This window comes from Dendrobates tinctorius, unplaced genomic scaffold, assembly GCF_039654945.1.
Source record: "Dendrobates tinctorius isolate UK_male_01 unplaced genomic scaffold, ASM3965494v1 ptg000294l, whole genome shotgun sequence".
NCBI classification, from domain to species: Eukaryota; Metazoa; Chordata; class Amphibia; order Anura; family Dendrobatidae; genus Dendrobates; species Dendrobates tinctorius.
Genome location: NW_027361961.1, coordinates 3,444,420 through 3,467,832, shown reverse-complemented (window position 1 = coordinate 3,467,832; position 23,413 = coordinate 3,444,420). Strand labels below are relative to the sequence as shown.

Genomic DNA, 23,413 nt, shown 5'->3' with positions numbered 1-23,413 from the left:
TGTCCCTTCACTATAAAGCCTGGGCCTCATTATACAGCTGTACAGGGGTCTAGTGAAGGCTTTTTAGCCCTTTCCTCAGACTGTAGCTCCTGGGATCAGGCCCTCACTCCTGTCCCTTCACGATAAAGCCAGGGTCTCATTATACAGCTGTACATGGGTCTAGTGAAGGCTTTTTAGCCCTTTCCTCAGACTGTAGCTCCTGGGATCAGGCCCTCACTCCTGTCCCTTCACTATAAAGCCTGTGTCTCATTATACGGCTGTACAGGGGTCTAGTGAAGGCTTTTTAGCCCTTTCCTCAGACTGTAGCTCCTGGGATCAGGCCCTCACTCCTGTCCCTTCACTATAAAGCCTGGGCCTCATTATACAGCTGTACAGGGGTCTAGACACAGATGTACAGAACCCAATACATCACATGTGAAGTGAAGTGGAGTGGGGCAGGCTGGACCAATGACCCGACGCGTGTCGCCACTCTAGAGATGTAGACATGTAGATGTCCTTTGGTTGTTTGCACTCTTTATAGCCCATTTCTGGTCTGGATGCCCTGGTCTGCTCTTGGAGCCTGATTTCAGGCTGAGGTATTTCCAAATGAGGTTTATTCAGTACATTCTAAAAACGTTTGTTTTTTATGTACCGCATTGTGAATAAGAGTATGCCAGAGCTATATAATTGTATGCACTGTTTCAAGGCATTATTTGAGCTTGTGATAACATCCACTTAATATATACCTGCATTACTGATATCTATGATTCATTTGTGATTGCTACAGTGTATTGGTGTGCTTTCAAAACCTTCTAATTAAGTATTAGTTTACATGGACCTTGGGGTATAGGACATTCTCGCCGCCAAAAGTGGTAGTGGTTATCAGGTTTGGTTCTCTATTATGAGATATGTATATCTTTTGAATGTGTCACATATGTGACCATTTTTAAATGTTTTTAATGTGTTGTTGCTGTTTGCTGTGCTCAATTTAATAAAATAAAAATTGTAATATTTTTGCTAATTCCTATTCATGGTGATCCCCGATTTGTGGCATATTCTTTTCTGCTTTTGACTGTCATATGTAGTTTGCAGGCCAGGGTTGGATCCCCTTTTAATATTTCGGTGGCGGGGGAGCCGGGGTGTCAGATCATACTTACCCCCTCCTAGCGCGGTCTCTGCAGCCCCCTGCTTGTACCACGGTCTCCGCGCATATTCATGTCTTTAATGAGCGGTATCACGTGACCGCTGAAGGCAGGTGCCGGAGACCGTGGGAAAATGGGGCTGCAGAGACTGCGCCAGGAGGGGGTAAGTATATGCGGTATTCACCTGTCCCCATTCTCACGCTGCTCGCCGCTGTCTGCTGCGTCCTCAGTGATGTTCAGGTCAGAGGGCGCCGTGATGTTGTTAGTGCCCGCCGCCCCCTCTGTTGCCTGATCGTCACTGAGAGATGACGTGGCAGACAGCGGCGAGCAGCGTGGGAATGGGGACAGGTGAACATCGCCAGTGTCGGGGTCCTGAGCCAGCAGCGACACCGGCACCTGGCCCCCGACGACGTAGAGGTGAGTATGTCATTTTTTTTTATTTGCAGCAGCGACAGCATATGGGGCAAAATCTATGGAGCTGCATATGGGGGCATATTCTGTAGAGCATCTTATGGGGGCTTATTCTGTGGGGCATCTTATGGGGGTATATTCTATGGAGCATCTTAAGGGGGCATATTCTATGGAGCATCTTATGGGGCCTATTCTGTGGCGCATCTTATGGGTGCCTATTCTGTGAAGCATCTTATGGGGGCCTATTCTATGGCGCATCTTATGGGTGCCTATTATGTGGAGCATCTTATGAGGGCATATTCTGTGGAGCATCTTATGAGGGCATATTCTGTGGAGCATCTTATGAGGGCATATTCTGTGGAGCATCTTATGGGGGCCTATTCTATGGAGCATCTTATGGGGGCATATTCTATGGAGCATCTTAAGGGGGCATATTCTATGGAGCATCTTAAGGGGGCATATTCTATGGAGCATCTTAAGGGGGCATATTCTTTGGAGCATCTTATGGGGCCTATTCTGTGGCACATCTTATGGGTGCCTATTCTGTGGAGCATCTTATGGGGGCCTATTCTATGATGCATCTTATGGGAGCCTATTCTGTGGAGCATCTTATGAGGGCATATTCTATGGAGCATCTTATAAGGGCCTATTCTGTGGAGCATCTTATGGGGGCCTATTCTATGAAGCATCTTATGGGGGTATTCTATGGAGCATCTTATGGGACCATAACCTTTATGGAGCAGCATATGGTGCATATTATTCTATGGAGCATCTTATGGGCCATTATTAACCTTTATGTAGCATTATATGGGGTGTTGTTGTGAATTCTCTCTCTGGCTTCCCTCTGGTGATTACTGAAGGTAGTGGAGCTGGTGAGATTGACAGAGGGGTTGAGAGTTCTCTTTCTGGGCTCCCTCTGGTGGTTACTGGAGGTAGTGGAGCTCATCTGATTGACAGAGGCTTGCCACCTGATAATGAGGAAGACGATTGGAGATCTGGGGTTTCTGATTGGGATTTAAGACAGCTGACTCCCTCTATCCCTGCTGGTGATTTTTCTTCCTGTGCCTTCTGAGATCTGATGTATCCTGCTCTTTCCCTGCATGTTCAGCTAAGTGGTTCATTTGCTATTCTGTTTGCATTTGATTTGTTTTTTTTCTATTTCAGCTTTGTGCGGGTCAGCCAGCTCCGCCCATATGTTACTGCTTGTGCCAGTTTGTTTTGTCCCCTGTTATATTGGTCTCTTTTTGCTTTGCTTGCAGAATATACCAGAGTGCTGATATAGTGGGGGCGAAGTTGTGCAACTTCAGTGTTTTTGTGCATCAGATATGTTGGACTTTTTGCAGGGTTTTTTGCATGATTGCAGACAGTGTCTTTCGTTTCCTGTCCTGTCTAGTCAGTGTGGGCCCCATCGTTTGTTCAGTCTATTTCTCTGCCTGCGTTTGTGTTTTCATCTTGTCTCACTGACAATATATGTTTGGGGGCTATCTATTCCTTTGGGGTCTGCTCCGGGGCAGTTTAGATTTCCCTTTCTTGCTTTAGGCTTAGTTAGTTCTCCGGCTGTGCCGAGGCGTCTAGGATCATCGTAGGTACGCTCCACGGCTACTGCTAGTTGTGTGGACAGGATCAGGGGTCTGCAATCCGCTTAGTTCGCAACCTCTCTGGTTTTTCTGTGGCTTAGTCTGGGCCTGCTATCCTCCTCGGTGACCCTTTCACAACAGGGTGTATTTTGTATGGAGCATCTTATGGGGCCATTATTAACCTTTGTGCAGCATTATATGGGGTGTATTTTATATGGAGCATCTTATGGGGCCATCATGAACTGTATGGAGCATTATATGGGGCTCCTGATTCAATATGGATATTCCAAAACATTTAACCTACTGATGTCTCAATTAATTTTACTTTTATTCGTAACTATTTTTATTTTTGAAATTTACCAGTAGCTGCTACATTTTCCACCCTAGGCTTATACGCGAGTCAATACGTTTTCCTAGTTTTTTGTGGCAAAATTAGAGGGGTCGGCTTATACACGGGTCAGCTTATACACGATTATATATGGTACTTTTAAGTTACCATAATTGCAGAAAAAGTTATTTTTTAGGGGCTTTTTTCTAGTTGGTTCTCATTAATATTTTATCCCATTTAGCCTTGTCAAAAAAATTTTTTTTTTTCGTACAAGAGTGTAATTACAGCAGGAGAGGCTGGGTCTAGTACAGGCTAATTTGCATATTAAACAACACTAAAGAAGACCCACTCACTAGATACACAACAGCTTTAATTCACAAATAATTAAAAAGGGGGCTTCTAAATGATAGAGCAGAGAGGAGACACACACGTGAGCAAAAGGGATACTGGTGACCTAGTGGTTACCCTACCTTGCTGTGATATGATACCCCCACGCGATGTCGGCTTGCCCTCACTGACCCTAATATACCCTGCAAAAATAAAAAAAAGCACCACTGTGAAAAAAAAATGTCACCGTAAAGAGCCATAATGATAGAGACGCTAAATGGATGTAAATCTTATCTAGTAAAGTACTCAATTCACAAATAGTTTGAATAGTGGGGATCAGGGGTATTGGTTGCTAAGAGCAAGCCATAACTGGGTCTAGTTTGTCAAATAGATATGTCGCATATAAGGACACCTGGGATACTGACCCTATTTTTGGGCCTGGTAGTATCCCTACCTTGCCGCGGAGGTTGGGGGTTGCTGCGATCAGCACCAGCGGGGGACCATGATGAGAGTAGTGTCTGCTCCCGCAGTATCCAACTGTAAAAATAAGAATAAGATAAAAAAATCCATGTACTCACCTGTCCTAATCATCCCCCCCTGTAATGCTCTTGACCGCTCATGCAGAGGAGTCGGGGAGAATGACGCCTGCAGTGAGCGGGCCATGGACCTCAGTTAGTGACAGGACACCGCTCGCTAAGCGCCGCAGTGAGTGGTACGGGGCCCGATCGCTGCAGGCGTCATTCTCCCTTGCTCCTCTGCATGAGCAGTCACATGGATTACAGTGGGGGACATTTAGGACAGGTAAGTATAAGGATTTTTTTTTATTTAATCCTTATTTTTACAGGTGGAGACAGTGGGAACAGACTACTACTCATCATTATCCCCTGCTGGGGCTGGCCTGAATTACTATTCTACCCTGCTGGGCATTTGCCTGGTAGGATGTGGTGTGCCACCTCTTGGGGGGGCGCCAGCCTGTTTTTGACAGCCAGCCCCTTTAATTTTTCAGGCACCTGGTGGTGCAGCATCTCGGGTGGCAGGGTGCATAGCATGCACATGTGGCTGCAGCCAAGTCCAGGTTCCGCAATGAGCACGCAGTGGTGAGAGGGGGCAGCTCCACTACCTGGCACACAACTAAGAAGAGGAGGAGGGTGCGTTACTTACATAGTGATCGCACGCAGCATCCTCTTCTTCTGTGTGCAGATCTGTCTCCGATGTCCGATCAGCCAGGACCAGGAGGGGCGTCAGCGTGTGGAGCAGCAGCACAGGACAGCAAGACTTGGTGAGATAACTGCCCTGTGTGCACACTGCCCTGCACACTCCAGGTAACATCTCCAGCTGCCCGTCTCAGCTTTTGCTGTGCTAAGTAGCGAGAGTTGCGATATTTGACAAATGATAAATTAAACATGGCAGGTTAGAGTATGTGTGTTTTCCTATGTGTGTGTGAGCTTGCATGTGTGTTTTCCCATGCGTGTGAGCGTACATGTGTTTTCATATGCGTGTAAGCGTGCATTTGTGTTTTCCTATGTGTGTGAGCGTGCATGTGTGTTTCCGTGTGTGTGAGCGTGCATGTGTGCATGTGTTTTGCAGTGTGGGTGAGAGTGCATGTGTGTGTCTTCTCCATTGTGTGTGAGTGTGCATGTGTTATATACACACACACACATGCATACCATTTGGATAGTCATTGGCCCCGGCGTGTACAGTGCGGTGGATTTATTTTGGCCCCGGCATGTCCCATGTGACGTAAATGGCTTAATTAAAGGGATCCTGTCAGCAGGATTGTGCTCCGTAACTACAGACAGTGTCAGGTCGGCGCCATTATGCTGATTACAATGATACCTGGTGATGAAATCCGTCTTGTGGTTGTTGTGTAATCTTTATGTTCAGTTTTGAGTTAATGATATGCTTGTGCTCCGGGGCAGCCTGTGGGGGTCTTCGTGTGGTACTTAGGTATTCATCAGTATGGCTTCAGTATGGGCTTCTGACAGGTCACTGATCCCTCACTGCCCTCTATCTATTTATATAATTGCCTTGTAATGTTTTAATTTCCTATTCTGTCCAGATGTCACCGTATCCCAGAATTCCAAGTGGAGGAAGTTCACCGACCACCATATTGGGACACCCAAGTGATGGATGTCTCAATATGGAAACTGCTGCTGGTACCAACCTATTGCACGGTACCACCAGCGGAACACCGTCGCACTGCGCCTGCGCGTATTCCACGCAGGCGCAGGGAATCATTCGGCTGATCCCGGCGGCAGATGCACGACGTGTCTACAGGCAGAGGAAGCCGGTCACATTAAAAGGGTTTTCCCACGAACGAAAGTTCGTTTTAAAAATTGTCTGTGTTTGACCGTGTACGGAGCATACCACATCTCCTGGGCAGGGGAGGAAGCAAATGACAATACTGACATTACAGCATGGGATCACAGAGGATTTATTTTGTAAGGTAAAATATTAAACAATATTTTACCTCACAAAATGTATCCTCTGTGATCTCCTGTTCTAATGTCAGTATTGTCTTTTGCTTCCTCCCCTGCCCAGGAGCTGTGGTATGTTCTGTACATGGTCAGACACAGACAATTTTTAAAACGAACTTTTGTTCGTGGGAAAACCGCTTTAATTAGAAATTCCGCCTGACATGCTGTGCACTGACTGTTTAGTGATGGGGTACACAGGTCAAACAAGAGATGACATGAGAGGAGAAGACAGCAGATGGGGAGAAAGAAAGCGCACAGGTGTGAGACAGACAGAGCACAGGGGGGGAGTCATCTCAAAAGGGACAGCACGTGAGGGGAGAACACAGCACAGGAAGGAGAGAGACAGCAGACAAGGAGGATAGCACATGGGGTAGACAGATCAAAGAAGAGAGCACAGATGCGAGAAGTCAGCGCATGGGAAAATGGGAAAAGAGAGAGTGGATAGGTGGGTGAGCACATGGGGGGAGAGATTCTCAATGCTGCAAAGCCTGCCTCCGGACGTTACCGCCCTCCCAATGCGAGAGCATCAGGCCTCCATCTAGTTTTACATTAAAAAAAAATATATATATATATTAACCAAAAAATTTCCTTCTCACCCCCGATGGGGGTGGTCTTGGTTGTCCTTTCTCATTCTCGGGTCCTCTACCAGAGGCCTGGGATTTTGAGGGTTCTGCGCAGGATCTTAGTTGTTCCCAGCATTGCACTTTTCTGGACAGAGAGCTCAGATGTTGCTCCTGGGACCTGTTGTAGCCATTCTTCCAACTTAGGGGTCACTGCTCCGAGTGTTCCTATCACCACTGGACTCACTGTTGCCTTCACCTTCCACATCTTCTCCAGTTCTTTGAAGCCCTGGTATTTCTCCAGCTTCTCATATTCATTCTTTCTGATGTTGCTGTCACTTAGCACTGCCACATCTATTATCATTACTATCGTCTGATTCTTGTCTACTATTACAATGTCTGGTTGGTTAGCCAACAACTGCTTATATATATTGTGACAGAATCCCTGGTAAGGTGATAGAGGGGAGAGATGTGTCACTGCGCTTAATGGCGTAAGTGATATGAAACCAGAGCATTTTTCTCCAGCGCACTACGTGTTGTGAGGGTTATGTTGCATAAAAAGGACTAATTTTATGTGGACCTTCATAGAGCGTGTAGGAGAAGGTCCACTTTATCTCCCCTGCCAGGACCTGCATGAGGTCATGATCATGTGATCAATCACATGATAGGGTTGTCACATGCTTGGGTTTAAATAACCAAGCTCTACAGGCAGTCTGGGTTCAGCTAGCCTGGAGAGACGAGTCTCCAGAGGCTTTGTGGCTCGTCGAGCACAGACTGAACCTGTGCTGCTCCAGAGCGGGGTGCCGCCTGCAACATACGGACTGTGTTGCAGCATTTTGTTTTTTTGTTGTTTTGTTCCTGTTTTAGCCAGAAAGGCTGAGTTTGTTTCCCAACGAGTTGGTTAATGCTGCCTTACAATAAACCAATGAAGATTTAAAGAGACTGTGTTCCCATGTTTTCTACCTCTGTGTGCCGCCACGTGAGTCAACTATCACAAGTGGTGTTTTGAATGCGGGCATCGTTTCGGGAATGTCAGTTGCAGTCGTGGTCAAAACCGCATGTCCTGGGTAAAGGGAGGCCGCAGGCCAGACGACGGCGTCAGTCAAAAGGACCGCCTCAAGAATATGGTGAGCGTGCAGCAGTAACAACAGCTGGCCCATCAGGAGATGAGTAAGTTGCTCATCCAGCAACTGCAGCAGCATCAGGACCAGTCAAGACAGCAGCAACAGCAGATCAAGTTGCTTGCTGAGGCAGTTCGGGGAAGACCGGAAGCCCAGCCCAGAAGTCCAGGTGATGACACGCACATCCGGAAGGCGGTAAGACGAGTGATGCAGAAAATGACCCCGGGTGATGGTGTAGAGGCATTTCTGACTGTGTTTGAGCGGGTGACGGAGCGAGAGAGCCTGCCGCCAGAACAGTGGGCGGAGGTGCTTGCCCCCTATCTAACCGGCGAGCCCCAGAAAGGCTTATTACGACCTGGCCTTACAAGATGCCCCAGAATATGTCCGAAGACTGAGAAACTGGCATGCTCAGGGGTGACTTTGTCCGAGCCCAAAAGGTTCATCATTGGGCGTATTGAGGTGATAAGCCACCACACTCCCAAATGTTCGACTCACTCCACCTGGTGCAGAAATGGTTGCAGCCGGAGTCCTCTACCTGTGAGGCTAGGTAGACTCCAGAGGTAAACCCTCAGGACCGTGACGATGAACCTCCCCCGGGTGAGCTGGCCAGGTGTACCACCCCCTATACAGGGAGCATTAGGGGCAGGCCCTGGGAGACTATCGCCGCGGAAGCTGATACCTGGGAACAGCTGGAGAGGGAGACAGACGGGTGACGGGCTGGAAGATGGAAAGGAGAGACCAGCGACCACAAGGGAGACTGCTGCAGGACCGGGGGGGAGAGGAAGGATGGCGGCACAGGAGGAGGCAGGCACGGGTTGGGATGGACGAACACTGGTGAAGACGCAGGTGAAGGCAGGAACAGGCTGGAATGAGCGGACTCTGGAAGTGAATACAAAGGAGGTCACAAGGAGAGACAAGACAGGGCAATAGGCACAGAGCAGGGCGCTGGGCAGGGGAAACGCAGGAGAGTGTGGACCCGCAATCAGTCATGAGACACAAATGATAATCAGGCACTGAGCACGGGACGAGGCTACCTTATCTAGGACGTGCTGCAGGACTTCCGGGTCAGGGTCCTCCAGGGTCACGGAGGAAAAGGGATAGAGTGGTTCGGCCTGTGCTGCAGTCTATGGTGCGAGGTGCGCATGCGCACCCGACGGAGCACAGAGGCAGACCGCGGGACCGGAAGTAGGGGAGCAGGATGACGTGCGCCTGCTGCGGGAGCGCGCCGGGAGCGGCGAGTGTGCCGGGGTGCTGTGGACAGCGCAGGCACAAGAGCGGAGGCAGAGGCAGCATTAGCAGCGGCTGCAGCGACGGCGGAGGTAGCGGGGGCGGAGCCAGCAGCGGTAAGCGTGACACTACCCAAGCCCAGATGGTGGAGCGGGTTGTAATGTACAGGTTTATTAATCCTCTTCCTAGGTCGGTACAGACATGGGTGGCCCAGAGGGATACTCGGAATGCGGATGACCATGTCGGCCTAGTAGAAAGAAACCAGGTGGTCGAGAGGTCCCTAAAGAAGCCGGGGGGTGGTGCATCTCCATACTGGGGTACCCAGCAGGAGCCTGAGTCCCAAAAGAGGGGTAATAGAGCCACCATTGGGGGAGGTCCAAGGTCCCATGGTCCTGTTGAAGGGGTGCAAAAGACTGCTGGTAAGGACTTGATCTGTTGGCGGTGTCACGGTCCTGAACACGTCGCTGCCCATTGTCCTTTGCTGAGCAGATGGACTACATTCTTATCTGGCGCTGCTCATATTTCGCTTACCCTGCTTGAAATGTGGACCATCAGCCTGGGGATGGGCCTCAGTCATGTCCTGTGACCATAAATGGGGTGCTCTTATCAGGACTATTGGACTGGGGGAGTTTGTTGACCCTTATAAGGTCTACACTCCCCCACCAGCTGATTCCAGGGAAACACCTTGGTGTCCTCTGTATCCACGGCGATGCCAAGAACTACCCCATTTCCAGAGTCTGTAAAAAATACAACTGTGGCTCTGCGTCCCATGAGGTCAGGGTTGTAAAATACTTGCTACACCCCATGATAATAGGCCGGGACTTCAGCCTGTTTTGGGACTTGTGGGGAAAGGCTGCAATGATAAGTGACTCAGACAGAAGCCAGCCCAATCCTGCTCAATCCCCGTCACAGCCAGAGGTGGAGGAGTTCCCCTTATGTGTCATGGCGGGTGATGAGCATGAGGCGGAGGTAGGTGAGGCTGAGGTTCCTGATCTGGGGGTTTCTGAGGAAAATTTTGGCTTTGCTCAGATGCAGGATATTACACTAAAGAATGCATTTGAAAATGTGTCTGTAATTGATGGGGTTGCTCAAGAGCCGGGGGCTGACATTAGGTTTCCACATTTCACCATGAATGGCGAGCTACTATATCGTGTAACCACACTGAGGGGAGGGGGGATAGTGGAGCAGCTTTTGGTCCCAGGTCCCTACTAGCGGAGGGTGTTAGACATGTTTTGTTCACATATTTTGGGCGGACATCTGGGGGTTGAGAAAACACAGGAACAAATAATGCAGTGCCCCACAGAAACGCCTCGGCCAAGAGTATCGCCAGGGAACTTGTTCATTTTTTGCATTGACAGGTCTACTGAAGGAGATCTTGACTGACCAAGGAACCCTGTTCATGAGCAAGGTGATGAGTGAATTGTGTAAGGTCCTTCAGATTGCCCAGCTGCAAACCTCAGTCTACCATCCGCAGACAGACGGCGTAGTAGAGTGCTTCAATAAGACCTTGAAGGCGATGCTCAAGAAGGTCATTGAGAAGCAACATTGCAACATAGTTAGCAAGGCCAAAAAAAGACATTTGCCCATCCAGTTCAGCCTATATTCTGTCAGAATAAATCCCCAGATCAAGGTCCTTCTAAAGAACCTAATAACTGTAAGATACAATATTGTTACGCTCCAGGAAGACATCCAGGCCTCACTTGAACCCCTCGACTGAATTCCCCATCACCACCTCCGTAGGCAAGGAGTTCCAGATTCTCACTGCCCTAACAGTAAAGAATCCTCTTCTATGTTGGTGGAAAACCTTCTCTCCGTCAGACGCAGAGAATGCCCGTGACCTTCACCTTCCTTGATATAAACAGATCTTCGGAGAGATATTTGTATTGTCCCCCTTATATACTTATACATGGTTATTAGATCGCCCCTCAGTCGTCTTTTTTCTAGACTAAATAATCCTAATTTTGCTAATATCCCTGGGTATTGTAGTTCCTCCATGCCCTTTATTAATTTTGATGCCCTCCTTTGTACTCTCTCTAGTTCCATGATATCCTTCCTGAGCACTGGTGCCCAAAACTGTACACAGTACTCTAAGTGTGGTCTAACCAGGGATTTGTACAGCGGCAATGTAATGCTCTCATCATGTGTATCCAGACCTCTTTTAATGCACCCCATGATCCTGTTTGCCTTGGCAGCCTATGCCTGGCACTGGCTGTTCTAGGTAAGTTTATCATTAACTAGGATCCCCAAGTCCTTCTTCATGTCAGATTTACCCAGTGGTTTACCGTTCAGTGTGTAATGGTGATATTTATTCCTTCTTCCCATGTGTATAACCTTACATTTATCATTGTTAAACCACATCTGCCACTTTTTGGCCCAAGTTTCCAACTTATCCAGATTAATCTGTAGCAGAATACTATCTTCTCTTGTATTGCCTGCTTTACATAGTTTTGTCTCACCTGCAAATATCAATATTTTACTGTGTAAACCTTTTACCAGATCGTTAATAAATATGTTGAAGAGAATAGGTCCCAACACCGACCCCTGCGGTACCCCACTGGCCACAGTGACCCAGTTAGAGAATATATCATTTATAACCACACTCTGCTTTCTATCACTAAGCCAGTTACTTACCCATTTACACACATTTTCCCCCAGACCCAGCATTCTCATTTTGTGTACCAACCTCTTGTGTGGCACAGTATCAAACGCTTTGGAAAAATCAAGATATACCACGTCCAATGACTCACCTTGGTCCAGTCTATAGCTTACCTTTTCATAAAAACTGATTAGATTGGTTTGACATAAACCCATGCTGATATGGCGTTAAACAGTTATTCTCATTGAGATAATCCAGAATAACATCCCTCAGAAACCCTTCAAATATTTTACCAACAATAGAGGTTAGACTTACTGGCCTATAATTTCCAGGTTCACTTTTAGAGCCCTTTTTGAATATTGGTACCATATTTGCTATGCGCCAGTTCTGTGAAACAGACCCCGTAGCTATAGAGTCCCTAAATATAAGAAATAATGGTTTGTCTATTACATTACTTAGTTCTCTTAGAACTCGTGGGTGTATGCCATCCGGAGATTTATCTATTTTAATCTTATTTAGATGGTTTTGCACCTTTTCTTGGGTTATATTGGTGACCCTTAATACAGGGTTTTCTTTGTCTCTCGACATTTCACCTAGCATTTTATTTTCCACCGTCAATACCGTGGAGAAGAAGGTGTTTAATAGCTTTTTCCTTGTCATCTACAACCATTCTTTCCTCACAATTTTTTAAGGGGCCTACACTTTCACTTTGATTATTTTACTATTGATGTAGTTGAAGAACAGTTTGGGATTAGTTTTACTCTCCTTAGCAATGTGCTTCTCTGTTTCCTTTTGGCAACTTTAATTAGTTTTTTAGATAAAGAATTTTTCTCCCTATAGTTTATTAGAGCTTCAACGGTGCCGTCCTGCTTTAGTAGTTTAAATGCTTTTTCTCTAGCAACCTTCCACGACAGCATAGGAGGTTGTCTCCACGCCCTAATGGGGGACAGGAAGCACGAGAGGTTAAAAGGTCCCTCCCACCTCCCTCTCACCAGTGTCTTTCCTGTCCCCCATGGGGCATGGAGTGGTTCAGTATGCTGTGTGGTCGGCTGCTGCAGCGTACCTGGAATTTCTTAAGCCGGGCAGTGGTGGTCAGTGGCGCTGCCTCCCCTCCTCTGTGCTGCTCCCGTCTTCTTAGAACACGGGACCTTCCTGGCCCACCCGTGCTCCCCTAGGGCAGCTCTCCGTTCTCTCCTCCTCCTGCTGCATGCCGTGCGGTAACCCGAAAGTGACGTCACACGCGGGTCACTTCCAGGGTTATGTATGACGGTTTCCTGTCATGGCGGCCCCCATTCAGCTGCCGGTGTGTGGAGCTCGCCAGCGCTTGCTGTGCCTGCCCCGGGACCCAGGGAGGAGGAGAGGGAAATGAAAAAACTGTGCTGAGGGTGGGGTTAACTCATTAACCCGCCGGAAGACGCCGACAGGTAAGACAAAATCCCCTGTCAGCATGGACGGTTCTTCCTGCCCTGCATCTGCAGAGCCCAGCGCTGCCCCAACCACAGTGAGTGTTACTTGGGGTGGGTCCTAGTGGTGAGATCCGGGTATAGAGGTCCTCAAAATGCTTCTCCCCCTTCCTTTTTAGGGAGAAAAGTCTGCCCACAAAAGCACCAATACCACCAGCAAGTCGGCCAAATGTGCCATATGCAGTGCAAATCTTCCCTCAAATTGGGTGAAAAAATTGTGTCAGGCTTGCACGGACAGGGTGGTCAGGGCTGAGCACCCGTCACTGATTGACGAAATCCGCAGCCTGGTTACTTATCAGGTCCAGACCTCTCTGGCTGCCCTGTCTCCCCCTCCACCACCTCCACTTCCTCCGATTGTGGGCTCACCAAACCCAAAAAAACGGAAGATTCAAATAGAGGACTCAGAGTCCGAATCAGAAAGGTCATACTATTCAGGCTCCGAAAATTGGGAACAACCGGGAACCTCTAAATGAGCCGAAACTAGGAGATACCTCCTTTCCACGGAATATGTGGAGGAGCTGGTCGGTGCAGTACGTGCCACCATGGGGCTAGAGAAGGAACCCGTTGCGCTGTCAGCACAGGACCGCATGTTCGGGGGATTTGAGGGACCCAAACGAACAGGTTTTCCAGTACATAGGAGCATAGTAGATATGATCTCCCAGGAATGGGAGTACCCAGAAAAGCGCTACTCGGCCCCTTCGGAACTCAGGCATAGGTTCCCCCTGGAGGGAGAGGAATTTAAATGGGACATCCCAAAGGTTGATGTCCAGGTGGCAAGGGTGGTGAAGAAGACGGTCCTTCTGTTTGATGATGCGTCCCAGCTTAGGGACCCTATGGACCGTAAAGCAGAAAGCCTCCTAAGGAAGGCCTGGGAAACCTCTGCCTTTGCCTTAAAGTCAGGAATTGCGTCCACTTGCGTCTCTAGGTCCCTCTTTCAATGGATAGAGGCGCTGGAGAGTCATATTTCTCGGGGAACCCCAAGGGGTGACCTCCTTAACTCCCTTCCTATACTACAGAGAGCTACAGGCTTCCTGGCGGACGCATCATTGGAGATGATCCGCACCTCTGCCAGGGCTATGGTACAGTCCAATTCTGCTCTCTGGCTTAAAACGTGGAGCGGGGACGTTACCTCCAAGTTTAAACTCTGCTCTTTGCCCTACAGGGGTGAACATGTCTTCGGCCCTGCCTTGGATGAAATTCTTGAAAAGGCCACAGATAAAAACAAGGTGCTTCCTGAGCAGAGGACCACAAAAAAGCATCTTTTTCTAGCTCCACAGAATCAGTCATCCCAGCCGAGAGGGAAGGGAAAGACGGGAAGATGGAGTTATGCTAAAGGGAGAGGCAAGAATATCCTGGTCCCCAAGCAGCAGCAACAGCCACAAGAGAAACAATGACTCGACCCCGGTGGGGGGAAGACTTTTGAGGTTCTTTCATTCTTGGCAGTTGATTTCCAACAGCCCCTGGGTCCTCAGTGTGATCAAAGAGGGCCTACTGCTAGAATTCGAATCCTCCCCCTGGGGGGAATAAGAGTTACCTCCCTACCACCTCGGGAGACTCCAGCACTAAAATCCGGCATTCAGCGCCTGCTACAATCAAATGCTATCTCCCAGGTCCCTGTGGAGGAACAGGGAAGGGGGCATTATTCCAGACTGTTCCTAGTGAAAAAGCCCACAGGAGAGGCAAGAATAATAATAAATCTGAAAGGCCTCAACCGTCACATCGCATACCGCTGATTCAAGATGGAGTCGGTAAAGACCGCCATTCCGCTGATAGGGCCGACTTACTTCATGGCAACCATAGACCTGAGGGATGCCTATTTCCACATTCCCATACATCCTTCTCACAGGAAGTATCTAAGGTTTGCGATCCATCAGGGTCCATAAATCAGGCACTATCAGTACAATGTACTTCCCTTTGGGATATCCTCTGCCCCTCGAGTATTTTCCAAGATTATGGCGGAAGCTGTGTCCCACATCAGAAGCCAGGGTATATGCATTGTACCCTACCTGGACGACCTACTGATAAAAGGAGCCTCCTACCAGACCCTGGAAATCCAGGTGACTCAAACCCTAGGTATTCTCCAATCATTGGGGTGGATCCCGAATATAGGAAAGTCGCAGATCCAACCCTCCCAGGAGGTAAAATTCTTAGGAATCCTCCTAGATTCAAAGAAACAAATGTCCTGCCTCCCGGAGGAACATCAGGGGTCCATAATATCAAGGATCTCGAGCTTCAGGAAACAGAGGTCCCCGACCCTCAGGTCAGCCATGTCCATACTGGGGTCAATGACCTCCTGCATCCAGTCGGTGCCTTGGGCACAGGCCCACTCCAGAATACTCCAGTCCCATATCTTAGGGAACTGGAACAGAGATCACACCTGCCTGAACAAAAGAGTCCATACCCCAGGAAGAGTGAAAGCTTCACTAGCATGGTGGATAGATCGCAAAAACCTGTGCAGGGGAGTCAACTGGTCCCAGATCCCCTTGGTCACGGTAATGTCAGATGCCAGCAAGAAGGGCTGGGGAGCCGTAGTGTCCCGAGAACCATTCCAGGGGTTATGGAGCCAGAAAGTGAGTACAAAATTCTCAAACTTCAGGTAACTGAAAGCGGTGGAGGAGGCTCTCCTGGCAGCAAGACACCTAGTCCAGGGCCAGCATATCAGAGTCTACTCAGACAACATAACAACAGTGGCCCATCTCAGGCACCAAGGTGGAACAAGAACCAGAAGTCTAAAGAGCCTTTAGGGCCGAATATTTTGCTGGGCTGAAAGACACCTCCGTTCTCTAACAGCAGTCCAACTAAAGGGTACCTCCAATCTTCAGGCAGATTTCCTAAGCAGAAAATCCATCCAGCCTGGCGAGTGGAGCCTGATCTTTCAGAAGCTGGTCAACAGATAGGGCCTCCCGGAGGTGGATTTACTAGCCTCAAGAGAGAATGCTCAAGTGGAAAGCTACTTCTCCCTGAACCCCGGGGACAGATCCCTGGGGGTAGATGCCTTTGCCCACAAATGGAGGTTTCGTCTGGCATATGCCTTCCCGCCAGTTCCGATCCTTCCCGCAACCCTGAGGAAAATCCTGGAGGATCGAATCCCAACCATCCTAGTAGCTCCGCTATGGCCAGAGAGGAGCTGGTTCTCTCTAATTACAGAGCTACAGGTAGACGGGCCCATTCCTCCTACCCCTGGAAGACGACCTTCTCTTGCAGGGCCCTCTACATCACCCAAACCTCCGGGGAATGAAGTTAGCGGCCTGGTTACTGAAACCCAGATCTTGAGGGCCAAAGGGCTATCAGAGGCAGTAATTAAAACCCTTCAGAAGTCTAGGAAACCGGTCACCATTGCCATATATAACAAAATATGGAAGAAGTTTTCCTCATGGTGTCTGCCAGATTTGCCTGACCCAGGAAACCCTAACATTTCCCATATCCTGGATTTCTTACAGAGGGGTCTTGAACTAGGTCTAAAGCCTAGCACACTGAAAGTACAGGTATCAGCATTAAGCTCTATGTTTGACTGTGACTTGGCCAACCACAGGTGGATAAGAAGATTCATGACATCAGCCACTAGACTACATCCAAAGAAGCTAGTCGCCATTCCACCATGGGACTTGAATGTGGTACTTACGGGACTCACTCAATCACCCTTTGAGCCCTTGGCATCCTGTACTTCTCAGCTCCTCTCCTGTAAGGTGGCCTTCCTTATAGCAATAACCTCGGCAAGGCGAATAGGAGAGCTCCAAGCTCTCTCAATCAGGGAACCCTACCTAACCATTAGAGATGATTCCATAGTTCTCTCCCTTGATCCGTCGTTCCTATCAAAGGTTGTGTCTGACTTCCATAGATCACAGAATATAATTCTTCCCTCATTCTGTCAAAACCCAGCGAACACTAAAGAAGAGGTGTTTCATACACTGGATGTAAGGCACATAATTCTCCACTACCTGGAGTGTACCAAACCCTATAGAGTCGACCACAACCTATTCGTCCATACGTCTGGTCCAAACAAAGGAAAGAAGGTGGCAAAGAACACCATTGTCAATTGGATTAAGAAAGCCTTCTCTGAAGCATACTTAGCGCAGAACATCACACCCCCTATGGGGATCAAAGCGCATTCAACGCGATCTACCTCTTCTTCATGGGCTGAGAGGGCAGGCGCATCTTCAGAGCAGATTTGTAAGGCAGCAACCTGGTCCTCCTTACATACTTTCACTAAACACTACAGGTTGGACCTTGTGTCCAACAGGGATTTAGTCTTTGGCCGAAAAGTTCTTCAGGCCGTTGTTCCCCCCAGTGCAGTATAGGTTGTTATGCCTCCTATGCTGTCGTGGAAGGTTGCCAGAGAAAATAGAATTAGACTTACCGGTAATTCGGTTTCTAGAAACCTTCCACGACACCACTATTTCCCTCCCTGTATTCTTGGACAAAATTCTGAGAATCTTAAGGTAACCGGTGCTATGGTGATCAGTTATAAGTCACTGGTGAGAGGGAGGTGGGAGGGACCTTTTAACCTCTCGTGCTTCCTGTCCCCCATTAGGGCGTGGAGACAACCTCCTATGCTGTCGTGGAAGGTTTCTAGAAACCAAATTACTGGTAAGTCTAATTCTATTTTTTTACTGTTAATTGCCCCTTTTCTTTGTTTAGCCACATTGTTTTTTCCTATTTCTTGTCCTTTTATTCCCACAACGTGTAAACCGCTTACAGTGCCTATTTAGGATGTTCTTAAACATTTCCCATTTATTAACTGTAGTCTTGTTTCTGATGACATTGTCTGAGTCAACCAGATTAAGGGCATCTCTAAGCTGGTCAAACTTTGCCTTCCTAAAGTTCAGTGTTTTTGTGACTCCCTGACAAGTCCACCTAGTGAAAGACAAGTGAAACTGTACAATATTGTGGTTGCTATTTCCTAGATGCCTGACGACCTGCAGATTTGTTATTCTGTCAGGTCTGTTAGATAGTATTAGGTCTAAAAGTGTTGCTCCTCTTGTTGGATTCTGCACCAATTGTGAAAGATAAATTTTTTTGGTTATTAGCGGAAACCTGTTGCTTTTAAGGGTTTCGCAGGTCTCTGTTTCCCAGTTAATATCCAGGTAGTTTAAGTCCCCCATAGCAAGGACTTCATTATGGGTTGCAGCTTCATCTATATGCCTTAGTAGTAGACTTTCCATGATTCCTGTTATATTTGGGGGTTTGTAACAGACCCCAATGAGAATTTTGTTACTATTTTTCCCTCCATGTATTTCGATCCTTGTGACTCGACATCCTCATTCCCTTCGCTAATATCCTCCCGTAAAGTGGACTTTAGACAAGACTTTACATAAAGACAAACCCCTCCTCCTCTCCCATTCGTACGATCCATTGTAAACAGACTATAACTCTGTAAGTTAACTGCCCAGTCATAGCTTTCATCTAACCATGTCTCGGTTATTCCCACTATGTCATAGTTGCCTGTAAATATCTCCGCTTCTAGTTCTTCCATCTTGTTCGTCAGGCTTCTGGCATTTGTTTTATTCCAATCTCCTCCCTGTGGATTCTTTTAGAAATTTTCTTACCTCCCTTCCGAGTATGTTGTCTTGGGTCTTCTTTGCCGCACCTCATATCAGTATATTTTCTGTCTTCATGTTCGTGTCTAACGTTTTTCTTCCTGTCCCCTCTTCTTCTAGTTTAACGCCCTCCTGATGACGGTAGCGAGTCTTCTGGCGAATGTGTGTTTCTCAGGTTTGTTGAGGTGTAGTCCGTCTTGGGCGAGCAGTTTGTCATACGGGTAATTCACACCGTGCTCCAGGAATCCGAATCCTTGTTGTCTGCACTATCGTCTTAGCCAGTTGTTCGCATCAAGGATCCTGTTCCATCTCCTGGTGCCATGCCTGTCTACTGAAAAGATAGAAGAAAAAACTACCTGTGCATCCAGTTCCTTTACTTTCTTCCCCAAGTCTTCAAAGTCCTTGCAGATTGTCGGTAGGTCCTTCCTTACCGTGTCATTGGTGCCAACATGTATCAGAAGAAATGGTTGGAAATCCTTGGAACTGATGAGCTTTGGTATCCTATCAATCATATCCTTGATATTCACACCTGGGAGGCAGCATACATCTCTTGCGGTTATGTCCGGTCTGCAGATGGCTGCTTCTGTGCCTCTCAGTAGTAAGTCTCCAACCACTATCACTATTCTTCGCTTCTTGGCTGTACTTTTTGTAGTCACTTCTGGGTGTTGCTGTGTGCCCTTTTCTTCTTTGCTTACTGGTAGTGATCCTTAGGTGTGCCATCTTTGTCCTCCACAAGGCTTTGATATCGGTTTCTCAGTTGTGTGGTTGGTGATGCCTCCATGGTCTTCATGCTTCTTTTGGTCACATGCTTCCACTCGTCTGCTTTTGGAGGTTCTCTGACACTTTCTTCACCTTCTGTGACCAGTAGAGATGCTTCTCTTCTGTCTAGGAAGTCTTCATTTTCTTTCATGAGTTTCAAAGTTGCAATTCTTTCTTTCTGACCCGGAACCTTTTCTTCTAAAAGGGCCAGTAGTGTACACTTCTGGCAGGTGAAGTTGGATTCTTCTTTTGTGTTATAAGTTTATACTAGAGTTCTATGAAGCCCAATGACGTGGGTCAGAAATGAAGACAAAACACGGTATATCATAGTTCAAGATGTATAGATCTATTGAAGAAATATGCACTTCAGCTGACAGATGCAAGGCAGGCAATAAGACAGTCTCAGTATTATGCACAAGTAGTGGTACAGACCGAGGGTGCGAATACCAGTCCAGCAATGCAGAATCCAGGACCCAGAGCCAGGGCCTAATGGAGGGCAGACCGTAGCAGAGGTGGGTGCAGAGCAGGTATAGCAGCAGAGTCCTTCCGTGGTACGTAGATCCGGAAACAAGCGGGGTATCACGAAGAGTAGAAGAGGCAAGCAGGTTGCTAGTCCTTCCAGCTTGGCGGCAAGTAAAGAACAAGATACACAAGCAATGCATAGTGTGCAGAGTTCCCTTATGTATACAGCAAACAGGAAACAAGGAGTCTCAGACAGGATACAAGATGGCCCCTGTGAAGCCAGCAACTCCATTTTGGTTAAGGGCAGAATTCATCAGAAGTAAGGGCATGAGTAGACAAAACAGATATGCAGTCCCAGTCCTTATATTTTGGTCGATCTGTGAACATGTAGCACATGTTGCAGCTCACCATGTAGGTTGTCACATCTGCCATGTTGCTCCTAGATCCTGCTGACTTGCTGTGTGTCTTCCTTCTTGTGTAATCTACTGTGTGTAACCTTCTTGTGTAATCTACTCAATCAGCCATGCTTTCTTGCAATAATGTTCTAGAGGCAAAAATTTGCATGCCGTAAGGTGCGCGGTTTGGCATTGCTTTCCAAGCAGCTGGTCCCGGCTGTACCCAACAATCTTCTTGCTGAGGGAGACTCTTCACTTTTCCCAGAAGGCACCTGGAATATGCAAATTGTCCTCCTCAAGCATCAATCCCTGGAAGGACGCCTGATGGGTGTTTCCAATACGCCAGAATGCCTTTTGGTCTACAGGGGGTCCAGCTACCTTCCAGAGGGCTATGGATCGAGTCCTGGCTCCACATAAGAAGTATACCGCTGCCTACCTGGATGACATTGTGGTCTTCAGTCCAGACTGGGATAGTCACTGTAATGATCCAGTCCAGGGTTTGTTTCTGATTATTCTCTCCCCGGGATGGTCATGCAGGGGTTAATCTTCCTGCCTCGTTTTTGTATCTGTCTGGCTATGTCAATCTGCTGTTACCTGCAAGCTGTGTCAGTTATAGTTCCAGTCTATAGCTTTAGCATCTGACCCTGTTATACCATGATTTGTCCTCTGCCCGTTTACCTAGGTCCCGTTCCTGTTTTCTCCTGTGACTTCGCTCGTCGTAGTACTCACTCTCTGTGTTGTGACCTCTTGGTATTTGACTCGGCTTGTCCCCTGACCTGTTTGATTGTCTTCAGTCTCTGGCTTTCCTGCTCCTGACCGGCTCTGACTTATTTGGCTTGTTTCTGCCCACGGGTATTGCTGTGATCTCTGGTACTTAGTTCCTTCTCTGTTGCTGACCCGGCTTTCTGACTACTGTTCTGCCACCTAGTGGCTCCTGCCTGCTGCTCTGTGGTTTCTCTGTGAGTGTACCTATTTTCCTTCACCCGCACCCCCTGGTGGAGGTTGTGTGCTACTGCGCCGCAGCAGGAATTACAGTCATCTGCCAAAGGTACAGGATGTTCTGGATGCGTTGATGAGTGAATGCTAGGTTCGCCTTCAACCCAAAGAAATGTTCCGTAGGAAAGGAAGAGGCCAAATACCTAGACTATGTCGGGAGGGGAGAGATGAAGCCCCAGATAAATAAGATTGAGGCTATCCAGAAATGGCCACAGCCACTGTCCAAGAAGTAAGTGAGAGCGTTTCTTGGAGTTGTGGGTTACTACCAGTGGTTTATCCCAAGGTTCGCCATGATTGCTGCGCCATTGACGGACCTCCTTCAAGGCACAAGGTTGACGTTAGTTAAATGGTCGGAAGAGACTGAGATGGCGTTCCAGAAGCTGAAGCAGGCTCTATGTAAGCATCCGGTTCTGGTCGCACCAGACTTCAGCAAGGAGTTCATCGTTCAGACAGATGCGTAGAAGTCAGCTTGGGAGGGAAGATATGTGTCACTACGCTTACCAGCGTCAGTGATATGAAACCAGAGCATTTTTATCCAGCACACTATGTGTTGTAAGGGTTATGTTGCATAAAAAGGGCTGGTTTTATGTGGACCTTCATAGAGAAGGTGGGAGAATAATAATTTTATTTATATAGCGCCAACATATTCCGCAGCACTTTACATTATGGAGGGGACTTGGACAGACAATAGACATTACAGCATAACAATAAACACAAATAAAACCAGATACCAAGAGGAATGAGGACCCTGCTCGCAAGCTTACAATCTATGAGGAAAAAGGGGAGACACGAAAGGTAGAAGGTAACAATTGCTTTCATTGTTTGGACCAGCCATAGTGTACGAATCAGGTGTTCCTGTAATGCTGCATGAAACAGTTAACAGCCTAAGTATATAACATTACAGACACAGAGGGCTATTAAATGCATAAAGCATGTGAGAACATGATACGAGGAACCTGAATATGGTAAAAAAAATATGAATGGGTCACGTAGGGATAATTAGGTTAATGCATTGAGGCTGTAGGTCAGTCTGAGCAAATGCATTTTTAGGGCAAGCTTAAAACCGTGGCGATTGGGGATTAATCGTATCAGCCTGGGTAGTGCATTCCAAAGAATTGGCACAGCACATGAAAAGTCTTGGAGACGGGAGTGGGAGGTTCTGATTATTGAGGAGGTTAACCTCAGGTCATTAGCAGAACGGAGGCACGGGTAGGGTGGAAGGCTGAGACAAGGGAGGAGATGTAGGGTGGTGCTGAGTCATGAAGTACTTTGAGGGTGAGGGTAATAAGTTGGTACTGGATTCTGGAGTGGATGGGTAACCAGTGTAATGACTGGCGCAAGGTAGAGGCTTCGGTATAACAATTGGTGCGGAATATGATCCTGGCTGCAGCATTCAAGATAGATTGGAGAGGGGAGATTTTGGTAAGAGGGAGGCCGATTAGTAGAGAGTTACAATAGTCCAGATGAGAATGAATAAGAGAAACAGTAAGAGTCAAAAGTAAGAAAAGGTCGAATTCTAGATATGTTTTTGAGGTGCAGATAACAAGAGTGAGCCAGTTATCAGATGTGGGGGGGGTGAATGAAAGCTCAGAATAAAGTATGACCCCAAGACAGCGGGCATGTTGCTGAGGAGTAATGCTGGAACGATATATGGTGATGGCAATGTCGGGCAAAGATAGGTTAGTAGAGGGAGGAAACACAAGGAGTTAAGTTTTTGACAGGTTCAGTTTCAGATAGAGGGAGGACATGATGTTAGAGACAGCGATAAGACAACTACCGGTGTTTTCTAAAAAGGCAGGCGTGATATCGGGAGAAGAAGTGTATAATTGGGTGTCATCAGCATAGAGATGGAACTGGAAACCAAATCTACTGATTGTTTGTCCAATAGGGGCGGTATTCAAAGAGAAGGGGAGGGGCCTAGGACTGATCCTCGAGGAATCCCAACAGTAAGGGGAAGATGAGAGGAGGAGGAACCAGCAAGAGATACAGTGAAGGAACGGTCAGAGAGACAAGAGGTGAACCAGGAGAACACGGTGTCCTTGAGGCCGATTGAGTA

The 23,413-nt window shown here is 47.7% G+C and overlaps 1 protein-coding gene across 2 annotated transcripts in view; it reads left to right on the top strand.

Moving 5' to 3' along the window:
- Positions 1-262: 262 nt before the first annotated feature.
- LOC141072986 (uncharacterized) overlaps positions 263-23,413 on the top strand; it is a 60,913-nt gene continuing 37,762 nt past the window's right edge. For both annotated transcript variants that reach the window (XM_073560253.1, XM_073560252.1), the window contains exon 1: positions 263-575. The gene's annotated coding sequence lies outside the window, so the exon portion shown is untranslated. The remainder of the gene's footprint in view (positions 576-23,413) is intronic.